This window comes from Nycticebus coucang, chromosome 17 (assembly GCF_027406575.1).
Source record: "Nycticebus coucang isolate mNycCou1 chromosome 17, mNycCou1.pri, whole genome shotgun sequence".
NCBI classification, from domain to species: Eukaryota; Metazoa; Chordata; class Mammalia; order Primates; family Lorisidae; genus Nycticebus; species Nycticebus coucang.
In genome coordinates this window covers 21,125,944-21,144,319 of record NC_069796.1, presented here as the reverse complement: position 1 = coordinate 21,144,319, position 18,376 = coordinate 21,125,944, and positions in this window count along the sequence as shown.

Below are 18,376 nucleotides of genomic sequence, written 5' to 3'. Positions count from 1 at the left end.
CACACTCCAACTTTTTCTTACTGCATACAATTTCTTTGAGTTATTCTCAGGGATTGTTAATTTCTCTTAAATACATTACTTGTCATATGATGGTCCTTTAATTTCTCTTAAATACATTACTTGTCATATGATGGTCCTTTTGTATTTATTTCAGGAATAATACATAGCACAGTTTCAGGTACTCATGATGATTCTCTCTTAGCCTTGAATTCTCAAGAAAATATAGAGTCAAGCTCATTACACTAATGGCAATTATTTGTTGCACTAATATCAAATATACACCTCATTTCTATGTTTCGTTTCTGGTCCACATCTATTATAATTTTTTGTTTCAATATTAAATCATGGTGTAAGCTTTTTGAGAATTCCCAACAGTGCATGTAATGCATTTGAAATGTTGATAGTAGGAGCAGCAATGACCACTTTGTGTAATCATGGTTATACTACCACACCATGGTGCTGCTACCTGGCCAGCAGGGATTTTAAGATCCCATTTTTCTAAAAAATTGATACACTTTAGTTTGTACAGAAGTTTGGGTTCACAGTAGAATTGAGCAGGACTGTTTAGAGTCTTCCCATCTTACTCAGTTCCCACATACAAACTTTCCCCACTATTGCTACCTGCCCCAGGTTGGTACATTTGATACAACCAATGAACCTACATTGATAGATCTTTATTATCCAGAGTCCATAATTTATAATAGGGTTCACTTTTGGTGCATTCTATGGGTTTGGAGAAATGGATGAATGGACTCAGTGTTATATTATCATACTAAATATTTTCACTGTCCTAAAAGTCCTCTGAATTCTGTCTTTTCATCCTTCTCTACCCCATAATCTCTGACAACCACTAATCATTTTACTGTCTTCATAGTTTTGCCCTTTTCAGAATGTTATAAAGTTTGGATTATACAGTATGTAGTCTTTTTGGATTGGCTTCTTTCGTTCTTTTAGTAATATGCATTTAAGTTTCCTCTATGTCTTTTCATGGCTTATTAGTGCATTTCTATTTAGTGCCAAATAATATACCATTGCCTGGATATATCATAGTTTATTTTTCCATTCATCTACTGAAGGACATCTTGGTTGCTTTAAAATTTGGCAATTATGAGTACTGCTTCAATAAACATCCATATACAGGTCTTTGTGTGGACATAGGTCTTCAGCTCCTTTGAGTAAATACCAAGGAGTATGATTGTTGGATCACATGGTAAGAGTATGTTTAATTCTATAAGAAATTGCCAGACTGTCTTTCAAAGTGACTGTACCACTTTGCCTTCCCATCAGCAAGGAATGAGAGTTTCTGTTGCTCCACATCCTCTCCAGCATTTGGTGTTGAAAGTGTTTTGAAATTTCAGTCATTCTAATAGGTAGATAGTGGAATCTCATTGTTGTTTTAGTTGCAATTCCCTAATGACATATAGTTTTGAATATTTATTCATATGTTTACTGGCCATATTCATATCTTCTTTGGTGAAGTATTTGTTTAGATCTTTTTTTACATTTTTTTTATTGGGTTGCTCTTTATGTTAATGTTGAGTTTCAGGAATTCTTTGGTAACAGTCTTTTATAAACATTTTCTCTTGGTTTGTGGCTTGTCTTCTTATTCCCTTGAAGATCCCATTGATTTTGAGCCACAATTTCAAACATGTAAATTTTTTTTAAAAGATACTCACTCATCTTAGAGTCAATGAAATATAATAATTCATGCAAAGATCTTAATGAATCAGCAATGGCGACCAAGAGGGTGGGTTTATGTTTTGGTTTACTCTGGAAAGTAGATGACACAAGACTGACTATAACAGCAACTCTATCCCCCAAGTCATGAATCTGGAATGATGAGTCAGATGTAGCAAGAAATGTAATAGGAATAAACAGAAAATCCTGTACTTAGGCTTAAACAAAACAAAACAACACAACTCTAAAAATATAAGATAGAGCAGAGCTAATTTATCATGCATACCTATGAAAAAAGTGTTTTAAAAACTATAAATTCAATAATGTAAAATGACTGCCAAAAAAAAAAATTAGAGAATTGCCATCTCATGTGGCTATCAAAAGTCATGAAAAGACAAAATTCTTATCCAGTCAAAAGTATCTTGAAAATCTAAGATTTCCCATAAAAACAGCAATATATTTAGGGATGAAGTTGAACAAATAAAATAATACACACTTTTAAACCTCAAATGACATTTAGCCCTAAGTAAAAAGAATATTAAATTATGACATTTAATAGTACTAAATTATGACATTTTCATTAAACATGAAAGCCCAGATTCACCTTTCTCATTTCATATGTACACTGGAAGTTAATTTGTAGAGTCAGCATGTAAAGCAAAAGTTGAGTAGAGTCAAAAATATCTTTGAAATTCTTTAAGTTGTCCATATGAAACATGATTTGGGTGTACAATTCTGTATATACATAAGCAGACATACAGTATACAAAGTAAAATACAATTTTTTTTTTTTGAGACAGAGTCTTACTTTATCACCCTCGGTAGAGTGCTATGGCATCACAGCTCACTGCAACCTCCAACTCCTGGGCTTAGACGATTCTCTTGCCTCAGCCTCCCGAGTAGCTGGGACTACAGGTGCCTGCCACAACGCCCGGCTATTTTTTTGTTGCAGTTTGGCCACGGCCGGGTTTGAACCCGCCACCCTCGGTATATGGGGCCAGCACCCTACCCACTGAGCTACAGGTGCCACCCTAAGATACAATTTTATACATAATAAAAAATTAAGAGTTTCTGTGAGGAAAATACAGTGAGTTCACTGTGAGGGCACACAGAACTGAGACTATCTGAGGGGCAACAGACTTCGGTTTCATGTCAAGGAAATTGTTGAGCATGAAGTGAACTCAATGATTGAATGTGGGCAAATTTGCCCAGCTTTAATTTCTCCGACACTGGGTTCAGCTGGTTGCATTCCCATGAATAAGTTACTTAATGCAATTTCAGTGTAATATGCCCTCTATTTGGGGGCTTCATTTCTCCCTCAAACATGCCGTATTCTGATCTGATGGAGTAGTGCATACAGTAAATCTCAGAGGACAGAAAGTCAGAAAATTTGGTCCTTAAGTCCCCAAAGAATCCTGCCTGCCTAGTGTGGCAGGCAGATATTATTTTCCATTACGTTTTCCCCCTTAAATCTGTTAAGAATTATTACATGAAGGCTTCATCATTCGGCCTCATGTGGGTCTCTTCCTTGACATCATCCATCCTGTTATTCACACTCCAAATCCTTTCTATTAAAGAGGCATTTCCTCCAGCTGGAAGAGAACACGACAGAAGAAGCGGTACCCTCAGTCTCTTAAATGTCCTGGTGGTAGGGGGTAAGTGATACAAAACAAAAATCCTGAAATTTTATTTAGACGAAAGAACCAAATGCTAGAAACTTCCAAATAGATTCAGAGTTCTAGAGCCCTGTATCAAATTCTGTTTTAGCAAAGAAAAGTGAAACCTTGAGCGATTACACAAATAATTCAGAAATGCGCTCTTCTTCCCACCCCCAGCTATTAAGAATAGTATTTCAAACCAAACCAAATGAGGACCGTTTGCATTTCCCCGTTTACGGTCCACACTGTCTAGTTGCACACTCAGTTCTCACGCAGAGACGAGGCAAAGAATGTGAACTCTCTGCCATGCACACGTTTGCCCTGAGGCGCAAAATGGTGTTAGATAAAGCGAAACCTGGACAGTCCTAGTGAATACGACACCAAGCTCAGGCTGGACTTGAGATGCATTTGATCTCCTTTGACAAACAAGACACAGTGAAATTAAAGCTGGTTGTGTTTGGGGGGTGTGGGGCGGGGGGCTGCGGAGCAGGTGAGGGGAAGCATGTGATGGTAAACCATCACTTTAAAAAGGTCCGTACAACAGCAAAGAGGCAATAGGGAAAAACCCGCTGCAAAGTATTTCATTTTTAAGATTCTTTAACAATTTATAGAAGCCATGGCACATAAGAGAAGTTTCCTTCCCTTTGGGGAATCATAAATAAAATAGTGGTGTAATCAAAGGACAGAAGAAAAAAGAGACTTCAGGTATTTAATTCTTATTTACCCCCTTCTCCATTATGTATGACTCACAGGCGGGCGGGAGGGTTACAGAGAACAATAACTCAGCTCAGGTCCATCTGCCAGAGCCTTCCAAATTCTGAGCCTGCTGCTCTAATTTACTGCGTTCTTCTCAGTGACTGGAGAAGGGTTTGAAAAGGTCTTACAGGAAAAAAAAGTGGTGAGCTCTCTGCTGGATTCCCTATCAGGGCTTGCACATCTCTCTGATCGATAGTCCTTTCTGCAGTTTAGGGCTCTGCTGTAGTCCCCAGAGAGGCTGAGTTTCTGCTAGGGGAACTTCCAGAAGCCTCTGCCTGAGGTGAGGGCTAGGAGTCAGGAATAGAGATGCTTAGACTGGCCTCCCTGCAGCCTTGGCGGTGTCAAGCGCATCAAGACAACCTTGTGATTGTGGAGGTGCCTCTTTTCTCCCAGCCCCTGGCCTGGAATCCTGGCTGTTAACTGTCAATTTCTTTGAGCCTGTAACTACTCAAGCCGCAGTCAATGTAGAATACATGCGATGTGCTGGTATTTTAGCAGTATGAGCCTGAATGCTAGGGAAGAATACAATGGGGTGAAGGGAAAGGTTAGCCAGGTGGATCCTGCAGAACAGGACAGATGATCGGAGACTCAGTGATACCCAGAAACTAGAGAAGGACGAGCCCTCTGGACAGTTGTCAGGCCTCCTCCTATGAATTACAATTCTCAATTCTTCTCTGAGAGAAAATCGCCCATTACGCCACAATTTAGTTTTGTTGAAATGCTTCAGAAACAAACTTTTAACATTTCTCTCCACATCATCCTTTACTAATAAATACACAATGCAAAAAAATCAGAACGTATGTTTGTGCCCCTGACAGGGCCATATGCTCTGACTAGAAGGCACTGATGACTCACTATGGAAGCAACTGCCTTCCTTCTAGGCCCTTACCATGATGAAATTGAATTTTCATGACAGAATTTGGTACGTATTCCAGAAATAAGATGCAATATTTTAGGAATTAGCCATTTTTTCTAAATTCTCTCACTACTGTTTTAACAAATTGTTACAACAAAAGGTATTATTTTTTTCATAGATTCATCCCTATTCAGGTAACAGAAATAAAGTGCAGAATTGTAAATTGCCTGAAGTAATTCCATGGTATATTTCAGCATTAAAAGTAAGGCAATGATATTAATTAGTAAAAAAAGTTTGCAAGAATGTGGAGGGCTTTGAAAGTCATGGTTTTGTCATTTTGTTCAGTCACAGACAGTGATGGGGAGAGGTGATCGTTAATCTTGTGGTCAAAGTTTCAGTGTTTGACATGGCCATATATTTCCCCAAGTTATTAGGAAAATGGGATGATTATTTTTTATTTCCATAATTCTTAGTCTGGAATTAGAATTTGAAAAGAGAGCCATTCATTATCATTATCCTTCAGGTGGATGGAGAGTTAGGAAGTAAGTATGTCCAGATGCTTGTGATTGGACAAAAGAACAGCTATTTGAATATGAACTTGGCAGACTGGCTGCCGCACCCCCGGCATCAAGCCGTGGCGGGATGGCTCTGTCCGCGTTGTAAAAACTGTGGTAAGGCGGTGAGTGCTCCCCGGAGCGTTGCCCCCGGTCCCCCTGGCCTGCAACAGCAGCGCATAAGTTGCCTAGCATGCCTTTTAGTGAACGTAAGAATTCATGAGGTGCGGCATAAAGGCCTGAATAACCTTTACCCTGAAACCTGTTTGAAACTTGTTTGTTGAGTTGAATGGTTAATTGTTGCTTGAATGTCCTCAGAAACTAAGAATAAACATAATGACTTACTAATCCATGACTTCATCTATACAATGGAGACTAAATGTCTCCAAGGGAACACGTTCCCACCATAAAGGTCAGTTAATTGAAACAATGTATCAAGAGAATGCAGGGATGATAAGTTAAGATGTTCCTACCAGATACCCGCTCCCTCCGGTCTCTTATCTCTACCTTATGTCCCTTTGAAACTGTTTCTTTGAAATAAGTTTTCTATGAAATTGCTTTCTCTATAATTTTGTCACTATACACTTAAAACATATACATAATTCACTATCAATTCACTAACAACATAAAAATCATAATCAAATATAAAAATATAAAAATACAAAATGTGAACAAAGCAGTTTTACAAAGAAAGAAGGTTTAAACATAGATAAAGAGAAGTAAAAGAGTAACTGCTGATAAGCAGCAGTCCTTTGTTCCCCCTTACGGGCAGAAACATTGTCTAAGAAAAGACAGTTGACTACTCCCATCTACAAAACTCGATAAGAACTTTGTAAGCATCAGCAAGTCATAAAAATATCTTTTGTAGTTTGTAAGACATTGTCAAAAATGTATAAATACCATGCCTAAAAATCAGTAAAGTACAACTGCTTTCTTCATCATCCTTGGTGTGTGGCAGTTTGTCATTTTCCTGCGTCGCCCTTTCAATCAACCTGAGCCGTTCTCGCCCTGAAAGCCCTCGGACTGAGACTCATTCGACTGGCGGTCCGCGGCAGCTGGCGCCTCGAACAGGGACCTGAAGGACAGGTGATCTTTCTTTTTCTTTCTTTCCTCTCTTTTTCAGATTGAAGGCGACTCTCACCAGGGAGCTGCAGTCCCGCCGGTAAAGGCTGACCGGTTAAGTGTGAGTAATCCGCAGGACAACATGGGGCATACATTGGGTAAGGAAGAACACATGCTCAGTGTCATGATACAGCGTTTATTAGAGAAAAATGGTTTTCATGTGTCTCTCAAACGGTTGGAGGAGCTTATACATTTCATAAAGTTGGTTAGTCCTTGGTTTCTGGAGGAAGGCTCTCTCTCTCTCTCCGACTGGAAGAGAGTGGGACGCGAAATGCGGAAATACATGCAAGAACATGGAGAGAAGGTCTTGCCCCCTCAGGCTTTTCCTTTATGGTTACAAGTTAGAGAACTTTTAGCTGACAATACCTTTTTAGAAGCATTTATAAGAGAAACTGATTCGGAGGTTGGTGATCCTGAATCTAAAGGGGCACCGATTCCTGATGAGGTTCCCCCCGAGGTTCTTAAAGATCCTGAACCGGTACCAAACACTGAGAGCGTTGTCCCTTCGGCTCCAACGCTCAAAGACATTCTACCACCACTCCCACCGGTCGATAATTCCTCAGACAGTGACGAGTGGGATGTGGTCGATGAATTTACTAAACCAGATGAGAGGGACAGAATGAATGATTTTATTCACCCCCGCCGAGCTTACCCGGCTGTTCGTGTCCCAAAAGTCACATCTAAGACAACCTCACAAGCTCCGCTTCCCCGCGTACCTCCTTGTCTCCCTCCGCCGCCCGCGGGCTTTCAAGCGGCGGTGCGAGAAGCCCGTCAGCAGGGAGATTTTACATTTGCTTTCCCGGTACGCTTTCCCACTGAGGATAGGGCACCACCCACCTGGGAACCTCTGTCGTTAAAGACGCTTAAAGAACTGCAACAGGCTGTCCGTACATCGGGAGCTTCTGCCCCTTATACCTTACAAATTGTGGAATCAATTAGCAGTCAATGGCTTACCCCGTATGATTGGCAGCAAACGGCCAAAGCCACGCTTTCCCCAGGTGATTATATTTTATGGAGAACAGAGTATGAAGATAGATGTAGAGAAAGTATTAATCAACATGTAGGAAGAAAAGCACAGCCCACGCTGTCCATGCTTCTAGGGACAGATGAATTTGCTTCTTTTGAAAATCAAATTAAACTACCCCGACAATTTTTAGAGATAGTCAGCCATAATGCAGTCTCCGCTTGGCGAAAAATACCTCCTCCGGGAACCAAGGGCACAACTTTAGCAGGCATAAAACAGGGTATGGAAGAGTCCTATCCTGACTTTATTTCTCGCCTGGAAGAAGCTATTAATAGAATGCTTCCACCATCAGAAGGCACAGAATTATTACTCAAGCAATTAGCTTGGGAAAATGCAAATACGCTGTGTCAGGACTTAATACGTCCACTCAGGAAAACAGGTACCTTACAAGATTATATTAAAGCATGCATGGATGCCTCACCAGCAATTGTCCAGGGAATGGCGTTTGCTGCAGCTATGCGGGGTCAAAAATTTAGTTCATATGTTAAAGGTGCTTTTGATAGAGACCCCAGTAATACATGTTTTGGGTGTAATCCCCCACATGACTTGCCCACTTGTTATAACTGTGGGAAGCCAGGTCATATACAGAAGGATTGTAAGAAATCCACCGGTGCTAATAATAATAATAATAAGTCCCGTGGATTACCCCCGGGACCATGCCCTCGTTGTAAGAAGGGCAGGCACTGGAAAAATGAATGTAAATCTAAATTTCATAAAGATGGAACCCCCTTGTCAGACAAGGGTGCTAACTTTATTGATACCAACCAGACAAAAAACTAGATAAGGGGCGTTCTCCTAGCCCCAACTCCAAGGGAGAGTCTCCTGCTCCTACCGCAGTACGACCTAAGTTAGAGCCCACATCTACTATTAATTGTATACCACCTGAATGGACAATTCATGATCTCCCACGTGGGACTCCTGGCAGTGCAGGCTTAGACCTTGCCAGTTCTAAAGATATAATCATATCCAAACATGATGGTGTTGTGTTAGTTCCCACAGGAATAAAAGGAAAGTTATTACCAGGTACTGTTGGTGTTATATTGGGACGAAGTTCCAATTACACCAAACATTTTGAAGTTGTTCCAGGAGTAATCGATTCTGATACTGAAAATACAATTAAAGTCATGGTAAAGTCTCTAGTAGAAACTACACAAATTCATAAGGGACAAAGAATTGCTCAATTACTATTGTTGCCATATATACCACTCCCCACTTATCACTTACATGATGCCAGGGGAGAGGGACAGTTTGGATTTACTGATAAAGATTGTGTGGCTCTTATACATGATTTATATGATAGACCGATGTTAAAAATGAAAATAGAAGGCAGGCCCATTAAGGGCCTGATGGACACAGGCGCTGATGTAACCTGCATTGCTGCCTCCGACTGGCCGAGATCCTGGCCGGTTCATCGAACTGGGTCTTCTTTAGTTGGTCTCGGTTCTGTTTCTGGTGTCATGCGTAGTACATCTCATTTGTTATGTGAATATAAGGACAAGAAAATTTACTTTCAACCTTATGTGTTACCCTCTCTACCCTATACTTTATGGGGACGAGATCTTTTACATGTCCTAGACATGAAACTAGTCACAGGGGATCAACTGAACGATCAGTGTTTTTCATAGGGGCCACTGCAGAAAACTATGCCTGTAAGATAAAATGGTTAACAGATGTTCCTGTGTGGGTTAGTCAGTGGCCCCTAACAACAGAAAAGTTACAGGCATTACAAATTTTAGTACAAGAACAATTAGATAAAGGTCATTTAGAGGAATCCACTAGTCCATGGAACACTCCTGTGTTTGTCATTAAGAAAAAATCTGGCAAATGGAGACTTTTACAAGATTTAAGAGCAGTAAATGCCATTATGGAAGACATGGGCTCCCTTCAACCTGGGCTTCCGTCTCCTGTAGCAGTACCAGAACAATGGTCACTTATAATTATAGATCTGCAAGACTGCTTTTTTACTATTAATTTACATCCTGAGGACTGTCCTCGTTTTGCTTTCAGTGTTCCTTCTCTAAACTTACAGGAACCGTTTAAAAGATATCAGTGGAAAACTTTACCACAGGGCATGAAAAACAGCCCTACCTTATGCCAAAAATTTGTGGCGGCTGCATTAGCAGCACTGAGAAAACAATTTCCTAGTGCTTACATAATTCATTATATGGATGATATCTTGCTAGCTCATCCTGAGCTGCCAAAAGTACAGCTAATGCTAGAAAAGGCTATAGAACAATTAACTAAATTTGGCTTAGTCATTGCCCCAGAGAAAATTCAGAGAGATAAACCATTAAGTTATCTGGGACAATGGATTCACTCTGACTATATTGCACCTCAAAAGGTGCAAATAAGGAGAGATAAATTACAAACTCTTAATGATTATCAAAAATTACTGGGAGAAATAAATTGGATTCGACCTTTTCTGAAGATTACTACGGGAACCCTTAGTCCTTTGTTTACTATCTTACAGGGAGACTCTAATCCCCGTTCCCCTAGACATTTAACTCCAGAAGCCTTGCAGGCTTTACAAGTTGTTGAACAGGCTTTAACTCAAGCTAGGGTTAAACAAATTAATTATCAAAACCCATGGTCTTTACTCATTTTTTCTACTGAGTATACTCCTACAGCTTGCCTATGGCAGGAAGGTATTTTAGAATGGATTCATTTACCACATGTTCAGACAAAGATTGTTGCTGATTATCCATACCTGGTGTCTTTATTAATTGATAAAGGAAGAAAAAGATCACGGGAATTATTTGGTAAAGATCCTCATGTAATTGTAACTGCTTATAATAAAACTCAAGTGGAACAACTATTTCAAAATAATAATGATTGGGTATTGGCCTTACAAGGCTATGCAGGTCAAATCTTATACCATTATCCTAAACATCCTTTAATTGAATTTACAAAAACAGTTTCACTTATATTTCCTCTTATGTGTTCCAAACAGCCTCTGTCTGACGCAATAACCTTGTTCACAGATGGCTCCTCTACAGGTCGAGCTGTAGTTTTTAGCCCAGGCCTGTCTCCTCTTATTAAAGAGGTCACACAAGCCTCTGCCCAACAAACAGAATTATGGGCTCTAATCTCGGCCTTTAATAATTTCAAACAAAGGTTTAACTTGTACACAGATTCAAAATATATTGCTTCTCTTTTTCCAGCTCTTGAAACTGCTCTTTTAACAGGAACCTCAACTATTCTACCTTTATTAAAGAAACTACAAACTTTAATTCAGCAAAGGAATAATCAATTTTATATTGGTCACATAAGAGGACATACTAACTTACCTGGCCCTTTGGCCCAAGGAAATGCCACTGCAGATTTATTAACACGTACTATAGTGGCATCAGTGGCCGAAGCTGAAGAAAGCCACGCCTTACATCACCAAAATGCTAACGCATTAAGAAAAATGTTTCAAATTACTAGAGAACAGGCAAGACAAATAGTCTTAAAGTGTAAATCCTGTCCTGTTACTCATCATCCTTTAAAATTTGGTGTTAATCCTCGGGGTTTACGCCCCAATGTATTATGGCAAATGGATGTAACACATGTGTCTAGTTTTGGAAAATTACAATATGTACATGTTACTGTTGATACTTTTTCTCATTTTATCTGTGCCTCTGCAAGACCTGGCGAGGCCTACAAAGATGTTGTACAACACCTATTTTACTGCTTTCAGCAGCTAGGTGTTCCTCATCAATTAAAAACAGACAATGCTCCAGCTTATACCTCTCGAGCATTTGAACAATTTTGTATACAGTGGAAAATTGCTCATTCTACGGGGATCCCTTATAATCCTCAGGGTCAAGCGATTGTTGAAAGAACTAATCAAATATTAAAATTACAAATTGAACGCCTACAAAAAGCTCATAAATATTTTTCTCCTCATCATATTTTAACCCATGCTTTATTCGTCCTAAATCACCTTAATGTAAACTCCAATAATTTAACCCCTACTCTCTCCCATTGGCAGCCACAATCGGCTGCCACCCTTCCTAAAGTTCTTTGGAAAGATTTATTATCGGGCCAATGGAAAGGCCCTGATGTATTGTTAACCTCCGGACGAGGCTATGCTTGCATATTTCCACAGGATGCCGACTCTCCCGTCTGGATTCCAGACCGGCTCATCAAACCGGCTCCTCCGGAGACCCCGGCGCAGAAGACAACGCCTGCGGCGGATGAAGATCCTATCTGCACAAATGAGGACGACTGTGGAAATTTCACCGAAACCCTCCAAGACCACGTGGACACAGATCCGTGCCCTGGTGAAACAAGCTAAACAACTTCTCATATCTCAAGGAAACCCTCTAACTCCTACAATGTACTTTCTTGCGTTTCTATCACTAATCTCTACTCCTAAGGTAGAAACTGCAGCTTATTGGTCTTATGTTCCTAATCCTCCTCTGCTACACCCTGTGGGCTGGCTAGATCCAGACCCCATAAAAATTCTTTCTAATGATTCTATCCGCTTAGGAGGTTTAACTGACTCAGAATCCAGACATCATGCTGCGGCTTTAATTAATTTCACTGGCAAAGCCGACTCCTTGCCTATTTGCTTTACTTTAAGAGGCAACACACCTCCTTTTTGTTTACCTACTAGCTACAGGGTATTTTTAACTGATGCTCCAGATCCTCATGATGCAAATAGACGTTATGTTTGGGAATATGAGTTACAAACTATTGGAAGTCCTAATTATAATGAAACCTGTTTATCTGTTAACTCATTACCTCTCCCTAACTGTAAAGAAAAATATAGAAATAAAAATCAATTCTGGGAATCATCATTAACTAAAACACCTACTTGGCTTTCCTGTGGATTCCCAAATGCTGCCAACAAGCATTCTCCTATAAATTCAAACACAGTCATCTGGGATTATTCTCCTACTTCTTGTTTTGATCATAATAAATATTTCTCGAACCAATTAGATAAATTTCATCAGTATCAGTGGTCTGGTACTCCCCAACCAATACGACGATGGTTCACACCTGGTCTAGTTGAGCCCATATGGGTAGCTCAAGACAAAAATAAAACTCAAATACACTATGATTTATTTAGACTTGTTGCTGCATCCAACTTAATTTTAGAAAAGAAACCTAATATGCCAAAACCAAATGCAATGTCAGTAAGAACTTGTGTTGGATATCCATATGCTCTACTTTTAGCTCCAAATAAGTATTTAACTATTACACAATCTAAAAACTCTTATCATATTTCTTGTACCGCTTGTAAAGTTACAAATTGTCTTACTTCTACTGATTTATTCAATGAACGCTTGTTTAATTCTGTTTTAATTGTTAAAAGACCCTCTTATGTACTATTACCTGTTGATTTACAAGATGATCCTTGGTATGATAATTCTGCTTTACAAGTTTTACATACTGTTAATCAGTTAATTCGACCTAAGAGGTTTGTAGCTGCTTTAATTCTCGGTATTTTAGCTTTAATTTCTATAGTCACAACATTTGCGGTAGCCACTACTGCTTTGGTTCAAGAAGTTCACACAGCTCACTTTGTTAATTCTCTCAGCAGCAACATAACTCTAGCTTCAATGACTCAAGCCAGCATAGATAATAAACTTGAAGCAAAACTTAACATCCTAGAAGAAGTAGTTTTAGCCTTAGGACAAGATATAAAGTTTATACAACATAAACTTCAAACCAGATGTCATTCTGCCTTTCCTGCTATTTGTGTAACTCCTTTACCTTATAATATGTCCACTTCCTGGGACAAAACTAAAGCTCATCTACAGGGTGTCTGGAAGGACAATGATATTACACATGATTTACATACTCTTCAAAAAGATATCACTGCCATCAGTGAAGCTCATTTACCTAGCACTTCTCTTGATTCACTGGCTCAATCCCTCTCTGACAATCTTAAATCTTTAAATCCTGTGTCCTGGATTCAGTACATTGTGTTTATTGTCATTATTAGATGCTTGATATTCTGTGTTGTTTTACTGTTACCTTGTCTCCTTCGTTGTGTCTTTTCCTCCTTAAAGGCTGTTCGCCAAGACCTCTTTGAGCTACGTTTCATTAACAAAAAAGGGGGAAATGCCGCACCCCCGGCATCAAGCCGTGGCGGGATGGCTCTGTCCGCGTTGTAAAAACTGTGGTAAGGCGGTGAGTGCTCCCCGGAGCGTTGCCCCCGGTCCCCCTGGCCTGCAACAGCAGCGCATAAGTTGCCTAGCATGCCTTTTAGTGAACGTAAGAATTCATGAGGTGCGGCATAAAGGCCTGAATAACCTTTACCCTGAAACCTGTTTGAAACTTGTTTGTTGAGTTGAATGGTTAATTGTTGCTTGAATGTCCTCAGAAACTAAGAATAAACATAATGACTTACTAATCCATGACTTCATCTATACAATGGAGACTAAATGTCTCCAAGGGAACACGTTCCCACCATAAAGGTCAGTTAATTGAAACAATGTATCAAGAGAATGCAGGGATGATAAGTTAAGATGTTCCTACCAGATACCCGCTCCCTCCGGTCTCTTATCTCTACCTTATGTCCCTTTGAAACTGTTTCTTTGAAATAAGTTTTCTATGAAATTGCTTTCTCTATAATTTTGTCACTATACACTTAAAACATATACATAATTCACTATCAATTCACTAACAACATAAAAATCATAATCAAATATAAAAATATAAAAATACAAAATGTGAACAAAGCAGTTTTACAAAGAAAGAAGGTTTAAACATAGATAAAGAGAAGTAAAAGAGTAACTGCTGATAAGCAGCAGTCCTTTGTTCCCCCTTACGGGCAGAAACATTGTCTAAGAAAAGACAGTTGACTACTCCCATCTACAAAACTCGATAAGAACTTTGTAAGCATCAGCAAGTCATAAAAATATCTTTTGTAGTTTGTAAGACATTGTCAAAAATGTATAAATACCATGCCTAAAAATCAGTAAAGTACAACTGCTTTCTTCATCATCCTTGGTGTGTGGCAGTTTGTCATTTTCCTGCGTCGCCCTTTCAATCAACCTGAGCCGTTCTCGCCCTGAAAGCCCTCGGACTGAGACTCATTCGACTGGCGGTCCGCGGCACTGGCTATTACTCCTGTGGTTCTGGCATGAGTGTGAGGCCAGTAAGGGATATAGGATGCAAAGTGTGTGTCTTTCCTATGCCCCTGAAAACACTTGCCTCCTATGTTTTGCATCTTAGGCACCTCCCTTGCTCCCCCTCGATCTCAGTCCTGGAAAATGAGATTACTCACACGAGTTAAGTGCACTCTGTATGTCAAAGATTAGTTGTATGTCACAGGACTGAAAACAAAAATAAAGCCAAGCCTTGAAAATTATAATTAATTATTTTACTTTATCTTGCTCTTCCTGTTAAATTTTCTTCTCCACCATGTAAATAAAAACTTTCAGATTAAATAAACTACATACTAATGAAATAATGCTGTTTGGGAACAATCGATACAGAACCAATGGTAGAAAAATGAATTTATGACCTGGCTAGATAATCTTTCTTCTAAAGAGATATTTTTTGTTGACATCTTTCTAATGGCCACATATTGTCGTTAGAGAGGAAGTTGATTTCAAGTCACTCTTTTGTAGGTAGAAATCTATTTAATTTGCTTTGTAAATTCTTACCTTCATAGTATAGACAAGCTGGCTACTTATGAATTCATTTTTGAAGTGATTGAAAATTTCTTCCTAACGTCAAACAATGTTGGGCTATAAGCTGATCAAGGATCTGCCTTCCTAAGGTTCTAAGAAGAAAAAGTCAGATATGCATTACTTAGTCATGAAGAATTGATGAAAAATCTTTGAAGAGCTTTTGAAGGTGAAAAAAAATGTTTCTTTCAGATGGCTGATTCTGTAGTCACCAGTTGCACTGACAGCTATATGCCAAAGCTATATTGGCACAAGTGACTTATATCCATACATTCGCTTTCATCAGCACAATTACCACAATTGTCCCTGGAGCACAAAAGATGCAGGCCCAAGTTTACAGATGTGCTCAGCATTTTCCATCCCTTTCCTATTCTGTCTTTGGGAACATGCCTAGTCTTAAACCAAGAATTTTCTTTTCTTTGGGGAAGCAAAGATGTTCGCTATGTAAGTATTTCTTTTTTATTAATAGGCTCAGTCCAATTAGAATAGATGCCTCTAATGATACTCTGTTAAAATAAATAATAAATTGGTTGTCACAAAAGTTTTAAGGCAACTTACCTGATTATCAGTCTACTAATTTCCTTTCATTATGTTTACAAAGATCTTTCTGCTTCCTGCAAAGCCACAACCAACTAGCTGTGAATCTGTAAATTTCAGTAAGCCCCCAAACAAATGACAAATATGGTAACTACATATAAGCAAACTGTTTCAATGTCAAAGGTTTAATAGATGGGGGAAAGCGAAGTGCTGATGGCAGCAATAATTCAAATATCTAGGTATGCTTGCCAGCTCTTTTCTGCAGACAGATTTCTTCTGAGTCACCAGTGGGGGCTTCCTAGGGAGATGCGGCTTTATTCCCTCATGGCAGACGGGCAGAGGATGCTGCGAGGAAGCTAATGCCACCTGGCAGCAGTGGTCGCACAGACTGCTGGAGAGGCACAGATTGGGACCCGAGCCTCATCAGACGGCAGCTGTGACAGAGGCATATTTCAAAAGTGTATTGCAAATTTCACACGAGGGGTCTTGTAAAATAATTTGAAAGTCTCCCTGGTTTTCATAGACTTTTAATTAAGAGATAACACCTCTTATTTGAAAATCAAACACTATTTGCCTATTTTGTGTATCTAGAGGTAGATAGGAACTTACAGGCACATATTTATTTATTTATTTATTTTGCAGTTTTGTTTTCTTTGCCCGGGGCCGGGTTTGAACCCACCACCTCCGGTATATGGGGCCAGTGCCCTACTCCTTTGAGCCACAGGCACTGCCCGTTACGGGCACATTTTAAAAATCTGCAGTTGATTATGCTTTTTTTCAAATTTAATAAGCTAATATGAATAATTTGCTCTCTCTAAAAAACGAAAGACAACATTAATAAAAGGCACTTTTACAGTTCACAACGAACAGTTAAATGATGCTACCTTTGAAGACACTCTCAGTTTTCTTAAATTAGGTAGAATCTGAGAAGCCAATCTGAGGGAATGTCCATCCTGTACTTGCCACGTTAGTGAATGAAAGGCTAGTGATGATGGAGGAAGTGTATCTTTTGGGATCTTATGTGCTAATGTGAGAACTAGCCAACTTTCTTGTTAAGGGCAGAAGAAAGGTTCTAAGCTTCTATTTTCTTAGTTGTCCTCTTTTAGAGGGGGTTTCTGGGTCCAGGTATCAATGGGTAGAGTCGTCAGGCCACAGGATCACAGACAAGAGCAGAAACTTTGAGAAGCACCCTGTCTCTCGTTCAGCCTCGGTGTCGATTTCTCTGAAAGACTGACATGAGTTCTGGCCTCTGAGGCTTACTGGGGGTAAGAACATCCACATCTTTGCTGCAGGTTTTTGTTACAGTTGGATCCAGGGTTTGTGGAACCTGAAGTTCACACAATTATGGAGCCCTGCTTTAAGCAAAATGTAACAGAATTACAAATAAAAAAATTAAGTCTAGGGCCTTACGATACTAAAGCTCAAGCTTCATTAGCAGCCTGGTAAATCCATCTCCGTCTATGTAAATGTGCTATTTCCACTTCTTACTTGAAAATCAAACCAACTAGCTGTGAATCTGTAAATTTCAGTAAGCCCCCAAACAAATGACAAATATGGTAACTACATATAAGCAAACTATTTCAATGTCAACGGTTTAATAGATGGGGGAAAGCGAAGTATAATGTAATGGGCCACATAGAGTTTTCATATTATTGAGAGTGTGTAGAGCAGGGAGGGAATGTCTTACCTTTTTTTCTCTTTTTCTCTGCAACACATTGGGAGAATAAGAGTTGTTTTGGGCCACACATTAAATATGCAAACAGTAATGCAAGGAAAGAAAAACAAAACAAAACAAAAAAACCCTGTGCATACTTTTTGTGATATCTGACACCAGAGATAAACAAAAAATGTCCTCACAAAATCAGCATGTGGCCCAATTGGCCAGCTGTGGCTTGGACACCCTGGAGTAGAGAGTTTTTCCTGCATGAGATTCCCATGGGTTTCACAGAGACAATTCCTTCACCGTGGAAATCTAAAGCCAATGAGGTCAATTTTTAGGGAAATGCAGAGTAGCTGGTGAAATAGGAGTAGCTGACTAGACTGTTCTTTATTTCCATGCTGTCTCTACAAAATGCAGAGTTTTGAGAAGTCTGTAAAGCCAAGGAAACAGACCATTCTGAATGAACATTTGATCTTTTCTTAATTAGTGATGTGACCATGGGCTTTGTCCCTTTCCCGTGTACCAACCACCAGCTACTCCCAACTGAAAGGATGATTCCCAATTTTAGCTACAAGGCTGGGAACTGAGTTTGAAGCATATGATTAAACGTGATTATTACAGTTTGACAGTGTGTCTACAAATGACTTCGATAGTCCTCTCCACACAGCGACTACCAGGAGCCCAGTGTCATGCAAGGGAATCTGTGTCCCAGCAAGTGACAACAAGTCTATTCAGGGCATGGCATGCTCAGACACTATCTTAGCCAATTCAAAATCACTCTATCTAAAGTTTTTAAACTAGAGTTGACTCATAATTCGAAAAGTGATAGAAAAATTACTGATCATAGCTAAATCTAGAGTATTTTAAACTTCAGTCAGGATGGGGTCAGTCCCAGGGCATTATGT